The following is an 18,469-nucleotide window of genomic DNA, read 5'->3' on the forward strand; positions in this document are numbered from 1 at the left end:
TATACAACGGAGGCCACCGCGGAGTCAGAAAATATTAATATACAGAAATATAGAGTTTACAAGAACGGTTTGGCTCCAAATTGGTTCCTTTGATAGATTTTATTGCATACGTCAACGGACTTCCCCGTTCCCTCGGACATTGATGCCACAGGCAATCACCTTTAGTTTTCATGCTTAAGATACACCTCCTTGCTAAGGGCATCAGTCCAGACCTCTGCGCCGTAGAGTAGCACAGACTACGTTACTCCTATAAGAAGACGCCTCTTGGTAGATATAGGACCCTCAATATTCCCCATTGAGGAGGCACTCAAGATCAAGGCTCTAGGCCTGTCCGCACTTGTTTTGATTTTCTCGAAAAAGCTTCCGATTTTGACTCTTTAGTCAACTCGCCAATCGATATGATATGCAGGGTCCAGATTTTCCTTCTGTTTAAGAACACAATTTTGTTTTTTCCCAATGCAAAGCAGAAACCATGAGGCTGCTCATCCATCTGCTTACTCGTTCCATCAATATGCCAAGTCTGCTGTTCAACAGTGCGTCCGGCAACAAGTGCCGCAACGTCGTCTGCATAATCGAGCAGACGTGAGGCATTCGAGGCTTAGCAGACTACCGTGGGAAGCGTCCCTGGGTTCCGGTCTGACGTGATCTCCATTTATGTCTCATAGAGCAGAGAGCGGTCTATCAGATAATGAAATACCTTGGCATGTGGAATGAGTATTCTAGTGTGCCCACCATATCTGCCCATATTACAGCAACACGGATTGCTTCAGCGAATCTACTCCTGATGTGCTTTCCGAGAACATTCCCGGGTGTGTCAAGTGTACACAGCGGTCGGTATGCAAATAGTAGCCTAGGGTCTCCTTTTCTGTTGTTAGTTAGCGCGATCCTCGCCTCCTACCAGTGACAAGGAAGAATGCGTTCCCTCAGGCAAGCGTTGAACGACCCGAGCTGTATGTCAGCTGTTCGCAGAATACGGTTTGTAAGCTTCCGGCGGGATGCCATCCTGGCGCCTTCTTATTCTTCATGGTGAAAACTGTTTCTTTGAGCTCCTTCATGGTGAACGGAAGGGCAATTCTCTACCAGTACGTGATGTTTGGCAAATAATGCCAGTCCGATACGGTCCATCAGATCGGTACTAAGTATGCAAGATTCCCGCAGAGCTCCGACTTTCTGAGTGATAAAAAGTATAGCCAAATTCCAGCTGATCCAAATTAATCTCGTTGGCTAGGTTACGCCCGCTGTGTGCTTTGCTTTTATTTATCAAGCTGCGGAATCTCCTTTTTGCTGACCTGTGCTCTGCCTTTGTGGCGCCAAATGGCGAAGCTTATGATACTCCTTCCATAGGTCGGCAATTTTTGCCGTCCACCAGTGGATAGAAGGTTTATTATGACTGGGTCCAACATCACAGCCTGTCGTTATCAGGTTCACCACTCAATTCAGAACAATGTTAGCTGCAATGCTACGACCGCTCGAAGAACCCCCCAGAGTGACTCCGCCAGTTCAGGAGTTTTGACGAATTCCCCGATGTTCACCCTTGTGACATTCCACGCGCAGGGGGCACGTCGGATCGATGCATGCCGATAAATAGCGACAACCATTTCGAACGTGATGTACTGGTGGTCACTTACCGAGAAGTCTTTAAGAGTTCGCCACCCATCCATAGACAGTGCTAGAGATTCCGACGTAAAACTTACGTCAGGGATACCGAGGTCCCTGAAGAAGTCGCGGAAGCCATAGAGGCGGAAAGAACTGGGTCAACCAGGGAAATAGACCTGCTGCCCAGTGAAGAGCAGAAGCTGGACGACCTAGACCTAGGACTCCTAGGGCTCGGAGTGGACAGCGACGCGCAGGAAAGCGCCATGTCGGAGGAGGAGGGTGACACTCCGACAGTGGAGAAGAGCTCCAAACAATAACGGAGCCAATGATCAGCATTAGGATAGCCCAGATAAACCTCCACCATGCGAGAGCTGCATCTGCAATGATTGCAAGGGCAAATTCCAAGGAGAACATTGGAATAGTGCTGGCTCAGGAGCCCTGGGTGTACCGGGGGCAGATTCGCGGTCTGCAAGGAGGAGGCATGCAGGTAATTTGGGACTCCTCTTGTGAAAAACCAAGAGCTTGCATAATTCTCAAACGTAATTTAAAATACATATGTCTTCCAGAGTTCTTAACCGGGGACCTTGTGGCTATCCAAATCTCATTGGAAGCCGGGAGGAGCACTCGAGAGGCAGTTGTAGCATCGGGATACTTCCCAGGAAACGAGAGCCGGGCTCCACCGGAACAAGTCGCAAAGCTGACGGAGTATTGCGAGGAGAGGGCGTTACCACTTCTTCTCGGCTGCGATGCCAACGCCCACCACGAAGTGTGGGGAAGCAGCGACACTAATCGTAGAGGTGAGTACCTTCTCGAATTTATTCTTAGTAATAAGTTAGAAATATACAACGTAGGGAACACTCCAACATTTGTGACCAGCACCAGACAAGAGGTACTAGGTATAACTCTAGGGAATACCCTAATGAACGGGATGGTCAGGAATTGGAGGGTGTCGGATGAACCCTCAATGTCTGATCACAGGATAATCAGATTCGACATTGAGGGTAACTCCGAAATAAAAAGAATAATAAGGAATCCTAGGAGAACGGACTGGAAATCCTACACAACGCACCTGAGCAACAACATTGCCCACCTTCAAGGAGGCGGTGACATCAGGAGCGAATTGGAATTAGAAACGGTGGTGGAAGACCTCAACACAACCGTCATTGACGCATATGAGGCCAGCTGTCCGGCCAAGACAGTCAAGTCATCAAGGGATGTACCATAGTGGAACTAGGTTTCTGTTCCAGAATGAGAACGGAAGTACGAAAACTCTTTAACCGGGCAAAACAAACCGGGCATTGGCGGAGGTATAAAAATGCACTGACTGCGTATAGCAACGCGATCATAGAAGCGAAACGGAACAGCTTTAGGGAATTCTGTGAAGGGATTGACAGATCACAGAAGCAACCAGGCTGTACAAGGCTGTAGCAAAAGACGGGGGAATATCCTCTGTCTGCTTGAAAAAGGAAGATGGGACATTCACCGAGAATGAGGAGGACAGGGTACACCTGCTTCTTAGAACTCATTTCCCGGGGTCCTACCCCTCGGCGGCAGGCGACAACAATCTGCCTGACACCCCAACAACGAATAAAAGGGGAAGGAAAGAGAGCTGGAAACTAGCAAAAGAGGTATGCTCAGAAGCTAGGCTAAGATGGGCAGTGGGAACTTTTCAACCAATGAAATCTCCCGGAGTAGATGGCATTTTCCCAGCACTTATCCAGAGAGGCCTAGGAATTATCTTAGAGTCTCTTCTGAGGGTGGTAAGAGGGAGCATAGCACTGGGTTACATACCAAGGGCATGGAGACGGACAAAAGTGGTCTTTATTCCGAAAGCGGGTAAAAAGGATCCTTTTCACCCTAAATCTTTCAGACCAATCTGCCTAACATCGTTCGTACTCAAAACGGTGGAGAAGGTCATAGACAACTATATTAGAACTAACGTTCTAAAGCGTAATCCCCTACATCACTGTCAACACGCTTAACGGGCAGGACGGTCAACTGAAACTGCTCTGTATCAGCTGACAGAGGTGATGAACTCCTGGACGTGTTAACTAACACTGGAATACAAGTCCAGGGCTACGCGGACGACATTGTTCTAATCTGTAGGGGCAAATATGAAGATACCCTATGTGATAGAATCCAAACTGGATTAAGGGTTACTAGGGCCTGGTGCAGGAAGGTGGGACTGCGGATCAACCCAACCAAAACCACCATAGTACCATTCACTAGGAGGCGTAAGCTGGATCACCTGAAAGCCATAATATTACATGATATGGAGGTGAAGCGAGAAACAGAGGTCAAATATTTGGGAATCACGCTAGACCAAAAATTACTCTGGAAGACACATGTCGGAAACACTTGTCGAAAAGTCACGAGGGCTCTGATGACTTCCAGATCCATAGCAGGAAAAAAATGGGGTTGCAGCCCGAAGATACTACTTTGGATATATACTGCAATAGTAAGGCCAATGATTACCTATGGAGCGGTAATCTGGGCAGAAAGAACCCAACTCAGTACACAAACCAGGGAATTACATAAGCTCCAAAGGCTGGCTTGCGTGTGTATCAGTGGGGCAATGAGGACATGCCCGACGGCATCCCTGGAGGTCCTTCTGGGATTGACCCCTTTCCATTTGCACATATAGATGCAGGCAAGGAGATCAATATTCAGGATGGCCGGTAGTATGAGTGAGGCGGGGAGCTGCCTAAATCGAAGGAAGATTGATATCCTTTCTAGGCGGTATCCCGAATTACTGATACCGAGGGACAACATGACAACGAGGTTTCACTTCGATAAGAAGTTTGAAACACGTTGGAGTAACAAGGCAAACTGGGAGAGCGTGGCTGCGACATACGGCTTAAACCAGCAACTGATTACTTGGTATACTGACGGATCCCTCACAGGAGAGGGTGCGGGTGCCGGTGTCATTGGTCCAAGGAAAATGTACTTTGAGCCAATGGGCAGGTACACTAGCATATTCCAGGCGGAAATTTACGCCATAGACAAATGTGCCTCCTTTAATCTGCAAAGGAACTACAGGGGGCAGAACATAGCTATTCTCACCGATAGCCAAGCAGCGATCAAGGCACTTAGGTCCAACCAGGTGAACTCTAAACTGGTATGGGAATGCCTTGAGAGACTGAATACACTCGGCTCGTCCAACAAGGTCTGGTTACTTTGGGTTCCAGGCCATGCTGGGTTGGAAGGCAATGAGGCAGCGGATGAACTAGCCAAGAAGGGAGCAGGGATGCCTTTACACGGGCCACAACCCTTCTGTGGAATCGGAAACGGTTTCATGGCTATGAATCTAAGAAACGAAGAGAAACGGTTGAGGGAACTATATTGGGGGGGGGCCTTCCAGGGTTGGAGCAGTCCAGGGTGCTTATTGGGGGATACGAACCCATGCGTACAAAGGATTGCTTAAACCTCACCAAAAAGAACCTCCGAATCATAGTGGGAATTCTCACTGGTCATTGTCGGCTGAACTATCATCTAGGGAAGCTAGGGATATCTACGGACACTGCCTGCAGGTTCTGTGAGGAGGAGGACGAAACCTCTATGCACGTCCTGGGACAGTGTCCGGCACTTGTGCAAAGTAGGTCGATACATCTGGGAGAACACTTAATACCAGATGCAAAGCTGACACATCTGGAAGTGGGGAACATAATAAAGTTCCTAACGGTTACAGGCCTGCTTGAGATACTATGATCAACAGGTACACTATAACCAGTAAAAGGTGCACAATAGTTTTTCAAAGACGCGGTGCGACTTTCCCTTAACAGAATAATAATAATACGTCAGGGATGCTTCCTTCACAACTTGGGCGTCGGTACGTTGGCATGAATCCGGTGGTTAAAATTATGAGCCCGTTTAGTGCCATAGTCTTACCAGCTGACTCTTGTGTCTTTGCATGGTTTGGAGAAGATTCATCACGTGCAATCCGCTCAGATGATGATCGTTTTGATTCTGGTGTAAAATAGTTATCGATGCATAAATTCGGATTTTTTTTATGGGGGAGGAGCTTCAAACACCCCCCACTGCCCACTGCCGACTGTGACCTCGTGTGGCACAGACTTTTGACAGAACATAACCAAACAGTCATGCACGATATATCCAACATGTTGTTTGATATCTTTAGAGCCTCAGCTATTTTGATCAACTTGACTTTGCGGTTATCCAAAATTATTTCGTGGACTTTTTTTATGTTTTCGTCGGTAACAGCTTCTTTGGGGCGTCCACTGCCTGCATCGTCCTCGGTGATTATTTCGCCTCGCTTAAATTTAGCAAACCACTTCTCAACAATTGACTTTCCTGGTGCAAAGTTCGAATAATGATTAGCATGCCAAGCCTTAGCTTCAACAGTATTTTCGCCGCCTTTTTATCAATTTTATCCAAATTAACAACACTCAAATTTGTGCCGTGAAGGTTAGGGTTAACTAAAAATTATACTAGTAGCGCCATCTGTGTGTTACCCAAATATTTTTACATACGAAACACACAAAACCTTTCGTAACTGAAGCGACAGGCTGTACTTTAGGTTCCTGTAAGAGAAAAGCAAAATAAGTATGTACATACAACTCTTTTCACTTTTCTTACGATGATGTCCGCATTTCACTTTTGTTCGCTGTAGATTTGCCATTTGAGATAAAAACGAACCGATTAATTGACTCTTTATCTTCGAAAAAAATTTTATGTTCGACAAAAACGAATTGATTAATTGGCTCTTTATCTTCGACAAAATATAAATGCCTACCACGCGAAAGCTATTAACAAACGTTGTTAAAGTTAGGGAAATCCCCTAAATCATTCGTTTTACATTGAATTTAGTTTGATTCGTAGAACTTATTTATAATTAAGAGTCGAAGGATAGTATAGATCAAAGGATATTATAGCAGTTAAACGGTTGTTGAAGCAACACCAACAGTTGCGTAACCAAAATCTTCCTTAACAAAATTCCGCATAAAAATAAAACTAGGTAGCTTGCTCCTACTACAATATTAAAATATATTGTAGTAAGAGCAAGCTCCCTAGTTTTATTTTTATTTAGAAGAACTACAAGCATTGGAACGATAACTAAAATTCCGCAGACGGAAAAGGAAAGAGGCGCCTAAAATCAGAGAAAACTTTAATAAATAAACAGTCCTCCAGGTTTAGGGTTGGTATAGGTCTGGTAAAGCTACCTGCAATGAAGCCATGAAAGGAACCTCGGACAACCATTGATCCTGCGAAGAAGTAATACAATCGGCTTGCTCATTTCTTCATGCTCAGTAGAATGCCGATAACTTGTCCTAATGTAAGGCAGACGTCATAGCGGTACTAGCCACTAGCCGATTTTCTACACCATATATCGATTAAATCATGATTTCGGAGAAGATTTCCTAGTCCGCCAGGGAATAAAGCCTGCGTTTATTGGCTTTGAAAACATAGGCGACCAACTGTGCATTCTGCGCTTTGAAGCGAATTTCGATACAACAGCCCTATTAATATTTACGCCCCTACAGAGGAAACTGCAGAGTCGGAGAAGGATACCTTTCACGAGGCAGTGTCACGAACCTTCCAAGTCTGCCTCAAGCCTTTTATTAAAATGGTACCTGGTTATTCAAACAGTAAGAAGGGAGCCTACATTCATAGGATATACCCACTCCCATGCCTTAAAACTACCAATCATAATTAACTACGGATTATTCAAATAGCAGTGTTACTCATCAGAGCGATATGAAGCACTTAATTTGTACGGAAAGAGAGCCAGAAACAAACGTGGTTCTCTCCAGACGGGACCAATTTCAACCAATTTGTCAACGTGCTAATCGAATGACGAATTGGAGGTTTCGCCAACTAGCGACCCAGACAAATGCTATCACCAAATAGTCCGTGAAATACACTTGCACATGAACCATAAATTGCCAGGGTCTGATGGAATCACAGCCGAACTGGTTAAGCATAGAGGTGACCAGCTAACGCAAGCGGTTCATCAAATTATGCTCAAGGGTTGGTATAGCAAATTAATGCATGTAAGAGGCATCGTCTCTCCCATACATATAGAAAGGGGTGTATACAATGCATCAATTATAGAGGTATCACGTTACTGAGTGCCACCTATAAGATATTCACCGCTATCCTTCCATATTACATCAGATAGTCCCATACCACCAAATCATCATCGACTGGATTCAGAGAATTTACTGACCATAACCAATGTGCAAGGACAGATAAAAGCAGCAGGACCACTCTCGAGACCTTTCACTATCCATAACGGTCAAAGACAAGGGGCTGTCATATTATGCATCTCTCTTTAATCCGGCATTGGAAAAAAACCATCCGCGATGCTGATTATGCGAGACGTACTATCCCTTTCAAGTCCACCTAGCCATTGCCCAATTCTGAAGATATCGACATAATGAAAATATATCGAAAATGTACAAACTGGCGTGATCCATTTGGGCTGCATGTTTATTAACGCAAGACGAAAAGCTGTTAGCCGCGTTCGAGAAAAGAATCCTCCGAAGAATTTTTAGCCTCTTACAGAAAAGTTACCCTATATAATGACGACCGTTTGGTTGTTTATGAAATTCAGCGTAATAGGCCTAAGGTGGGCCAGTCAGTATTAGCGAGGATGATCCAGCTCGGTAAATCTATAACGGCAATATATGTAGTGGAAAAGAAAGATGGCAACCTGAGATTGAGCGATGGCGTAAACAACAGTGGTTCAAAGTGATACCCAGACATTAAGACGTTTTTTTCTTCATACGGCTATTAAGAGTCTAAAGAAGGAATGTAACCAACAGATAAATTTTATTTACAAAGCTTCATTCCAGAAAATTTAAAATCCTTAAAAAACAAAGCGGAATTGATTCACATTAACTCTTAAAAAAATAAATTTTGGCAGGCGAACATGCCAACTACAATAAAGTAACCCTAGTTAAACATTTGCAGTTTAATGTTGCTGGCCATATACCTGTAAGAAGCTGAAAAGATGGGCTGTACCTAATTTTCGGACACTACTGATGTGATCCATGATTTCGTGGCCCAGCGGCTGACATACACCCCTAAACTATCCTAAACTAACCTCGATGTTTACCTGTTGGTAAGTCGTTTTCTTTATATTTTTCTTTGCCTTCTCTTCTCTTCAAACATATGATTAGACATCGAAGCGAAAGGTGTTGGGCGTACTTTCGTCGGTTTATGCAATCTGGCAAATTTTAATTTCGCAAAATTTTGGCCGGTTTTTTTCTGCTTTTATTCGGCGTCTCTACTATTCAAATTATTCTTCCTCTGTATTCTTCTTACAGTTCCTCATCATCATTAACGGCGCAACAACCGGTATCCGGTCTAGGCCTGCCTTAGTAAGAAACTCCACACTCCCCGGCTTTGCACCGAGGTCCACCAATTTGATATCCCTAAAAGCTGTCTGGCGTCTGTTGAGCTGCATTTTATCCACAACCAGACGATTGTGGTATCACTCATAGATTTCGTCATTATGTAGGCTACGGAAAGTCGATGTAACAATGGTTCAACTGACTGCCATATTCCAATAGTTTTTCCATTGATTGCTGCAGAGAGAAAATCTGATCTGTTAATTCTTTACATGGAGTGAAGTGTGCCGATGATGCTCAGGGTTCTTCCCTACTCCCAGAAGTTCGTGATAGGTCTGCGCGCGTGCCCGCGTTCTTTGCGAGTGCAGCCTAACCCGGCAGGTACCATTTTTCCGTTTCGTTGTTAGCTTACATTCATCGTCGAACCACCCGTTCCGACTTTTTTTGCGACTGGGGCCAAGTATGTTTGTGGCCGAATCAATGATACTAATAATACTTCATGTGGTGGTGGCGATCATATGTCAATGCTTCATCTCCAGGGCCCTTGTTAGTTACGGATATTGTGGCATCCATTTCCGCCTTATTGGTGTTATGGAGGGTTGAGTTGGCTTCAGAGTTAATTCTCACCTGATTGTCAGAGGGAATGCTAGGGGGTGTTGTTATTCGAGCCCGGAGCATAGTGCCAACGCGATAGTGATCCGAGCCTGTGTTGGTCTCCATATATGTTCTGATATTCATCAAGGCTGAAAGGTGGCGGCGTTCAATCCACACATGGTTAATTTGGTTGAAAGTGCTCCCGTCCGAATTTGACTTCCAAGAAAAAATACTTGATGGAACGTCTTCCCAAAATAATTGAAAAAAAAATCAGCGGAATATGTCTAGCGTTTGGTCAAATCTATGCCACGAAGAGTGAAGGCTGTATATGATGCTAAGAGTCTTCATATGGAGCAGTAACTAATCAGCTTTTTAACTTTTTACTGTCCTAATTACAATTTTTCTGCTCTGTCCGGATTTCAATTTTACCTATGAAAGTAGAGTTTTTAGTAATTCGCCCTTTGAAGGGGTTTTATCCTTTTCCGTTAATTTTCTTCGCATCGTATCCGCGAACTGACTGGCCGTCACGTTCTTGTCAAATAAACAAAACAACTCCTTTCCCCCCCTTCTGAATACTTATATACTTCTTATGATATACTATATATGATGCATATTTTAGTCAGCATTTAATACCTGAGCTCTTTGATAATTCAAGTCAGAAAGGAAGATGTTGTTATATTTATACCTATATCTTCATTCTTAATCCTAAAAGTTGTGTAATAATACTATTCTAATAAATTTATCTTGGAGTTATTTTGAAGAGAGGAAAATGTGCCTTTCCTAGATCCGTGTTTAGACGCGTTTCCTGAGTTTCTCTATCTATGAAAAAACTTTCGTATGGGTCAAGTTTTGCATACTTGATCTTTTCCGGTATTTCCACCGCATTCATTACCTTCTTCTATTATGTGTTTCGCCACGGACGATTTTACGCCTATTCTGGCGTTCGACTAATTCTGCTTATTTTAGATGTTTTCTGGCTCGGACAGACAAAAAGGCTGGTGTATGCCAGAGTCAGTCTTCACGAAAAGTTGAACTGGTAACTTTACGCTGCCTGTCGTCACTTCATGAAAGAAGTAGGAACTTCGGTGAAAGTTGCCCGCCACGTTATAAAAAATATGAAATAACATATCATACCTTGTGGGTTGCAGCTTGAATTTGTGGGCTAACAACCTACAAATTTTGAAATTTTATTGCTAGCGAAAAGTCAGCAACCCGTCGGATAAGAGGTAACCTTACACCAAAGACCTTGGGCTATCGAAAACGGACTATGATTGGTTTCTGTGCGTACAAGCTTGTCGCACTGTGCTTTTGTACTCTCGAAAGTCAAGTAGTTGAACGTCGGGTTCTTTCTGACGGCTTCCGGAAGGCCCGCTCCCTTGACCTGGGAGCCAGTTTCTGACCGACTTTTGACTGTAAGATTCCGGTCACCGTCAAGGAGCATCACTATTGTACAGTGCTATGTATTAACATAGACTGGCAACATAGTGGAGACGAATACTTTCTATAAGCAATTACACCCAGTTCAAGCATCATCATCAACGGCGCAACAACCGGTATCCGGTCTGGGCCTGCCTTAATAAGGAACATCCCGGTTTTGCGCCAAGGTCCACCAATTCGATATCCTTAAAAGCTGCCTGGCGTCCCGGTCTACGCCATCGCTCCATCTCAGGCAGGGTCTGCCTCGTCTTCTTTTTTTTTCAAGCAGTTCAAGCAAGGCTTCCTAAAGGTGATATTGTGATCGTAATGGGTGATATGAATGCCAAGGAGAGTTCTCATAACACGAAAACTGCCGGAGCTAGCAAGAATTTCAAAACTGTATAACGCATCAGGAAGGAGCTTGCATGTGGTCGCAAACTGCTCTGTAGTTCTGTAATCAACGTTTATGGCCGACTCCAAATCAACGACCTTTTTAACTGTAGCCGCCATGGTACGACTGAACATACCTCAAATCCATCTGGATAACCTAATAGTACCTCAAAAAAGTTTTCGACCGTCTGCCGATGATTAGACTGCGTATCAACATATCTGAAGTGAAATGCAAATACAAGAGATTGATTTCAATGCCATGCAAGTGAGGTCCTGGAGCAAAATCAAAGCCATTTTAAGAAATTCAACCCAACATGAATGCAATATATTGCCTATGAACACGGCGTTCTTTGAGCACATAGTGAAAGGACACTTCTTGATCGTTTTCGTAGATGACAAGTTGATCGCCTATTATTCCGCAAAAAGGACGAAGGAATAGCAATGACACTTGATGAAGCTTTTCATGTTCCGAGAGAGGGAAACGTCACAACTGTCACGCACAAACCATTTGGATATGCTTCTCACTATTGCCAAACAAAAACTGGCCGAAGCTCAATGAAGTGACGCGAAGCTGTATAAAATTATCAAGTCGCAGTGGTGTCGCAGAATAGGCAACACTAATACGATTTTATCTTAAGTTCTAAGGTCTTTGCGAGGAAGGTTTTCGATGACATTACAACTTTTCAGGAACAAGGATACCAATTACAGGTAAGATGATCCGGCGATTCGCATTTCATCAAGTTAAACGGGGCTACATACCACCAGTTTGGGATATACAAGAATCATATTAACACGGAAGTCAAAAATACTGCGAAAACGAGATTTTCAATCCGATTTATAGATGTAGATCAATTATAAAAAGAGGGGAAACGTACAGTCTCTGAGCGCCAAGACCGTATCTCAGATTTTTTTACCTGCCCCGAGTGCTACAATTAGATCAAGCGTCCAATCAGCAAAGAACTTAGATAAATAGGCCAGGCCTAGATTGACAAAATGCAATTAATCTTTAATTTTTTGTAATAAAGACAGAAAAGGCTTGTTTACAAAATGAATCGTAATGGCGTATGAGTGCGTACGTTTACAGAGATTCATGACTAATCACTATTTTGCTTTAAGCAAAGTGCTGCAAAACTGGATCTATTATAGAAAACGGGTTCATGTTCCAGCAGGACAACGACGCTGTTATAAAATCTTCCGCGACAGCTTCACCCCTACAATCTCGAGCATCTTTGGGACTTATTAAAACCTAGGATTTGAGACCACAATATTTCATCCAAAGAAATGCTCGAGGATATAATTAATGAAGAATGGAGCAATATAACGCCTTAAGAGAGAACAAAGTTGATAGATTCCATTCGTACGCGCTTAGCAGACGTTATCACACACAAAGGCTATCAAACCAGTTATTAATTATTGACAACTACGAAAATAATCGTATTTTTAAATATTTTTTCGATTTGTTCGCAAACTGAATTCCATTTAATGATTGCAATATAAATTGGTCAAAGGGTAGTATAGGTCCCAGTGCGAAACGTGGATTGGTACCCATGATGGGGCATAAAACCTGGGAAATGCCTGCTGAATCAACACCAACAGCTCTACTACCAAACCCTATCTCCACCTCCACGTGGTGACCGCTGGGGGCTCTTTCTTAACGAAAAGCTGTGGTGGAGAAGGATGAAGGCGAGTTTCCTGCGCCTAAAAACGGGACAAATTGTACCAACTGCTCCTCCAGGTTAGGGGTTGGGTAGGGCTGAAATCCCAGCACGGAAAATAACGTGTTACGAAACCACAACAGGAGCCTCGGACTGGACGGATTACACAAGGACGAACCCGGCAACGACAACGGAGTAGCGATTTGGGCATTTTCTCATCGAACGTACGCTCCCTGTACAGAGATGAAGCTGCCGATACCCTGTCCCAATATAGGGCTGATGTAACAATGTTACAAGAGATGCGTTGGACAGGGACCGGTTTCCTGGAGAAGAGCCGCTACACCATATATTCTACCGGGCATCCAGTAAACCATGTGCCCGGAGTAGGTTTCTGGTCGACTTTGAAAACATAAGCGACAGGCTATGCACTCTGCGTTTGCGAGGCAAGTTTAGAAATATAAGCCTCATTAACGTTCACGCCCCTACAGAGGAGACTGCAGAGTCGGAGAAGGATACCTTCTACGAGGCAGTAGAACGAACACTTTAAGCCTGTCTCAGATATGATATCAAAATCATACTTGGGGATTTTAACAGCCAAGTAGGGAAGGAGCCCGTACGTTGGCTCCCATTATTTACACCAAAACACAAATGTTAACGGACTGCGAATTAGCCAATTAGCAGTGTCACACTAAATGGTTGTTGGAAACATACATGGGCCTCTCCAGACGGGACCACTTTCAACCAAATTGACCACGTGTTGATTGAACGCCGCCACCTCTCAGCCTTGATGAATGTCAGAACATATAGGGGGTCCAATATAGACTCGGATCACTATCTCGTTGGCATGTTGCTCCGAGTTCGAACAACAACACCACCCAGAATCCCCTCTGACAATCAGCTGAGAGTTAACACTTAAGCCATCCACAACACAGCCCTCTGCGACACCTATAAGAGGGAAATGGACCGCAATCAACAGAGGACCTAGAGATGAAGCATCAACAAATGATCTTCACAACCACCTGAAGAACGTTACCATATGCGGCCACAATCATACTTGGCCCCAGCCGCAAAAGGAGTCGGAACGGCTGGTTTGACGATGAATGTAAGTTAGCAACGGAACGGAAGAATGCTGCATACCGAGTAATGTTGCATTCTCAAAGAATGCGGGCACGGGCAGAGACTTATCACGAGCTCCGTCGAGCGGAGAAGCGACTTCACAGATGGAAAAAGGAAGCATGGGAGAACCAACAAGTCTGTGAATTAGAAAAGTACATGGAGCAACCGCACCAGGGGCGGAAGTTTTACCAACAAGTCAGCAGGATTAAGCCTTATCCACCTCGATGCTCATCCTGCCAGATAAAGAGGCAAATGTGACTTCCGACAGAATGGGCATATTGGAACGATAGGTTGAGTACTTTGATGAGCTACTACAACCAGAACATCGGCGAGTTGGAGGTCCCGCCAACTGAAGACGACGGACAAATACTGCCACCACCAAGTTTAGGAGAAACAATTCAATTCAGCAATTCATCGGCTAAAAAATCATAAGTCGCCTGGATGGAATTACAGCCGAATTGGTCAAATATGGAGGCGACCAGGTACACTAAGTGGTTCAATTTGTGCTCAAGATATGGGACAGCGAATCAATGCCTGACCATTGGCAACGAGGCATTATCAGTCTCATACATAATAGATATCACACAGTGCAGCAATTATAGAGGTAGTACGTTGCTAACTACTATCTATGAGATATTCTCCACTATCTTGCTAGGCCGGATACCCCCATACGGCCAGAATATCATTAGCCCATACCAAAAAGGCTTCACTCTAGGCAAATCAGCAACAGATCAGATTTTCTCTCTGTGGCAAGCGATGGAAAAACTATTCGAATATGGACAAGAGTTGCACCATCTATTCATGACTTTAAAGCCGCTATGATAGCATAGCCAGGGTAAAACTGTACAAGGCCATGAGAGAATTTGGTATCCCGACGAAACTGATAAGACTGACTAGGCTGACCCTGACCAATGTGCGAGGCCAGATAAAAGCAGCAGGATCACTCTCAAGACCATTCGACATCAACAACGGTCTACGACAAGGGGATGCCCTATCATGCGTCCTCTTTAACCTGGCTCTCGAGAAAGTGATCCGTGATGATAAGGTAAATGCAAGTGGTATGATCCTCTTTAAGTCCACCCAGCTACTGGCCTATGCTGACGATATCGACATCATGAGAAGAATCACCCGAGATGTACAAACAGCTTTAATCTAGATAGAGGAGGCGGCGCGAGATCTTGGGATGCACATCAATGAAGGCAAGACAAAATATATGGTGGCAACGTCAGCACCGAAAACCAACCAATCAACAACATCGAACCGCACTGGTCAAACGGGAAGAATAAGGATAATAGAATACAACTTTGAGACCGTTGATAATTTCTCCTATCTAGGGTCGAAAATCACAACCGATAGCAGGTACGATGGTGAAATTCGCGGGCAGTTGTCAGCCAACAGAGACTATTCAGCTTACAAGAACTGTTCCGCTCGAAACGTCTCACCTTAGAGTTAATGCTCTTACTGTACAAGACAATGATCTTGCCAGTCCTCATGTATTCCTCGGAGATTTGGGTTGTTAGCAAGAAGAATTGCGAACTCTTGGCCGCGTTCGAGAGATGAATTCTCTGAAGAATTTTTGGCCCCCTACAAATCGAAATCGAATTAAGGATATCGAATTGGTGGACCTTGGCGCAAAACTGGGATGTCCTTATTAAGGCAGGCCTAGATCGGATACCGGTTGTTGCGCCGTTGATGATGATGAATATAAATTTACGTTTTTAAGGTTTTGTGGGAAACAAAACCTTATTAGAATCGATTCGATGTCTGTCTTTTTTTTTTTTTTTTTGTTGAGGAGGTGGAAATTTTCAAATAGACACTGTTCTGGACACACCAGCGTGTGGGATTTTTACCCACTAAAACCACCCCCGACTCCCTCCCTGCCCCGCGGAACCACCATAAGGTATTACATCACGGGGCGGAGTCAGCTCACTCTAGCTTCATCACCTTTCTTCTATACGCGGTGCACGTGACCGCGCTTTTCTCCTTTCCTCTGCCTTTCGCAATTTATCTTGAATAGATGCGATCATGGAGTTGACCGCATCTCAATTCTCTTGATGTGCTAGCATTTCCGGTACCAGATTTTCTGGTACCAGCACCTCTCCTAGAGTCTCCTCTAGGTTCCTCCTTTCTTCCACAAATCTTGGACAGTGGAAGAATATATGCTCTGGGTCCTCTGGGACTCCATTCCAATTTGGACAATCGGGTGAGGTCTCCAATTTAAACCTGTGAAGGTATTGGAGATATCCTCCGTGTCCCGTGAGAAATTGGGTGAGTTTATAACTAATCTCACCGTGTCGTCTCTCCAACCACTCCTTGATGGCAGGAATGAGCCTGTGCGGCCGCCGGCCCTTTCCCGAGCGTTCCCACCACTCTTGCCATCTATTTATGGACCTCTCCCTCTCAGCGTTCTTCGTCCGCGATGAGGAAGAGGTTGGCTTTGCATTGTATATATTGGCCATCTCATCTGCCAAGATGTCAATCGGCATCATTCCAGAGATGACGAATGCTGCATCATCTGAGACAGTCCTGAAGGCAGAGCATACCTTCAGGGCTGTCCTCCAGTAGACTGAACTCAGTTTGGTAGCCTTCCCTGACATCCACAACGCCTCCCTCCAAACTGGGGTCGCATAGAGCATGATCGAGGTCACCACCCTGGCTATAAGCAACCTAGAGGTATGCCATGGCTCTCCCACGTTCGGCATCATCCTCGTCATGGCCATACTAGCAGTGGATGATTTATTACAAACATACTGTAAGTGTTGCTTATAGCTGAGCTTCCTGTCTATCACCACCCCCAAGTATTTGATGGTCGGCTTGGAAGTGATGATATGATTCCCGATTCTAACATAGGCGTAATTTCTCTTCCGGCGCTTCGTGATGAGGACCGCTTCTGTTTTTTCCTCCGCAAGCGTCAAACCAGAGCTCTCCAACCAGCATTTGACAGCACTGATTGCCTCGCTTGAGTATAACTCAGCATCTTCAAGATGCTTTGCGACAACAACCAGTGCTATGTCGTCAGCGTAACCCACCACTGTGGCTTCCTCCGGAAGGGGAAGATTAAGAACATCGTTGTACATGATGTTCCACAGTAGTGGGCCCAATACGGAGCCCTGTGGGACACCGGCGGAAACAACGTACTCCCGTGGTCCGTCATCAGTGTCATACCATAGCCTCCTTTCAGTTAAGTAACTATCGACGATAGCAGCGAGATAGGCGGGAATACCAACCTTCGCTACGGATTTGCGTATTAGATTCCAATTGCCCGAATTGAATGCATTTTTCACGTTACTACCACGCAATATTTGCTGGTACTACCCTTTCCGTGAATTGCATCTTCGGACAAGCCAGTAACCAATTTGATGGCATCAATGGTTGATCTGGCTTTTCGGAACCCATATTGCCGATCTGAAAGGCCGCCTTGGCTCTCAACAACCGGGAGTAATCTATTATAGATTACCCGCTCTAACATTTTCCCCACCGTGTCCAAAAGACATATGGGTCGGTATGACGATGGTTCACCTGGAGGTTTACCAGGCTTAGGCAGAAGTACCAACTTCTGTCGCTTCCAAGCCGCCGGAAATATTCCTTCGGACATGCACGCTTCGAACAGCTCAGCGGACATGTCCGGCCTGGATTTCACGGCAAACTTAAGGGCCTTATTTGGCACTCCGTCCAGGCCCGGCGCTTTATTGTCTCCTATTCTGCCGCAGATCTCCAGCAGCTCGTCTCTGGTGACTGGAGGAATTGCCGTCACATTCAGAGGTGGTTGGAGTATGTCGGTGCTCTCCTCTTGCTGGGGGAATAACCCCTGGATGATTTTCAGCAAGAGGGTGGGACACGTGATCTGCGGAGAGGAGCGGCCTCTGAATCGTCCCATCACTATTCTATAAGCACTCCCCCACGGGTTGATGTCCGCTTCTGAGCAGAGCTCCTTAAAGAATTTTGTCTTGCTTCGCTGGATGGCGAGCTTGAGGGTTTTGCGGGCTGCCTTATAGGCGCACTCTTTCTGCCCCTGATCGACTCTACCTACCGCCTGGGCCGCTCGTCTGGTTCGGTGGCAAGCTGATCGAAAACCGGTCAGTTCATCATTCCACCAGTAGTTTGGTCTTCTACTGGGGAATGAGCACCTCCTAGGCATGGACGCGTCACATGCTTTGGCGATGCATTGAGCCAGATGGACGGCTCTTTCCGTAGAGGTGCCTGCTTTATCAGGTTCATCTAACCACACCTCTATGAAGGTCTGCTCATCCAAAGATTTTGCAGACCAGGCTGAAACCTTTTTCGGTTTTGGGCATGATAGCTCTTTGCCCTGTGGCTCGACACATGTCTCAAAGAAGATTGCCTGGTGATCGCTGTGGGTGTAGCGTTCGCTGACGCACCAGGACATAC

At 45.1% G+C, this 18,469-nt stretch overlaps 1 protein-coding gene across 2 annotated transcripts in view; it reads right to left on the reverse strand.

Annotated features, from left to right (window-relative positions):
* Positions 1-18,469, reverse strand: part of LOC119650711 (neurotrimin-like) — a 265,655-nt gene that overhangs the window by 60,271 nt on the left and 186,915 nt on the right. The gene's annotated exons all lie outside the window — the stretch shown is intronic.

The sequence above is a fragment of the Hermetia illucens genome, chromosome 3 (genome assembly GCF_905115235.1).
Source record: "Hermetia illucens chromosome 3, iHerIll2.2.curated.20191125, whole genome shotgun sequence".
In the NCBI taxonomy this organism is placed as follows: domain Eukaryota; kingdom Metazoa; phylum Arthropoda; class Insecta; order Diptera; family Stratiomyidae; genus Hermetia; species Hermetia illucens.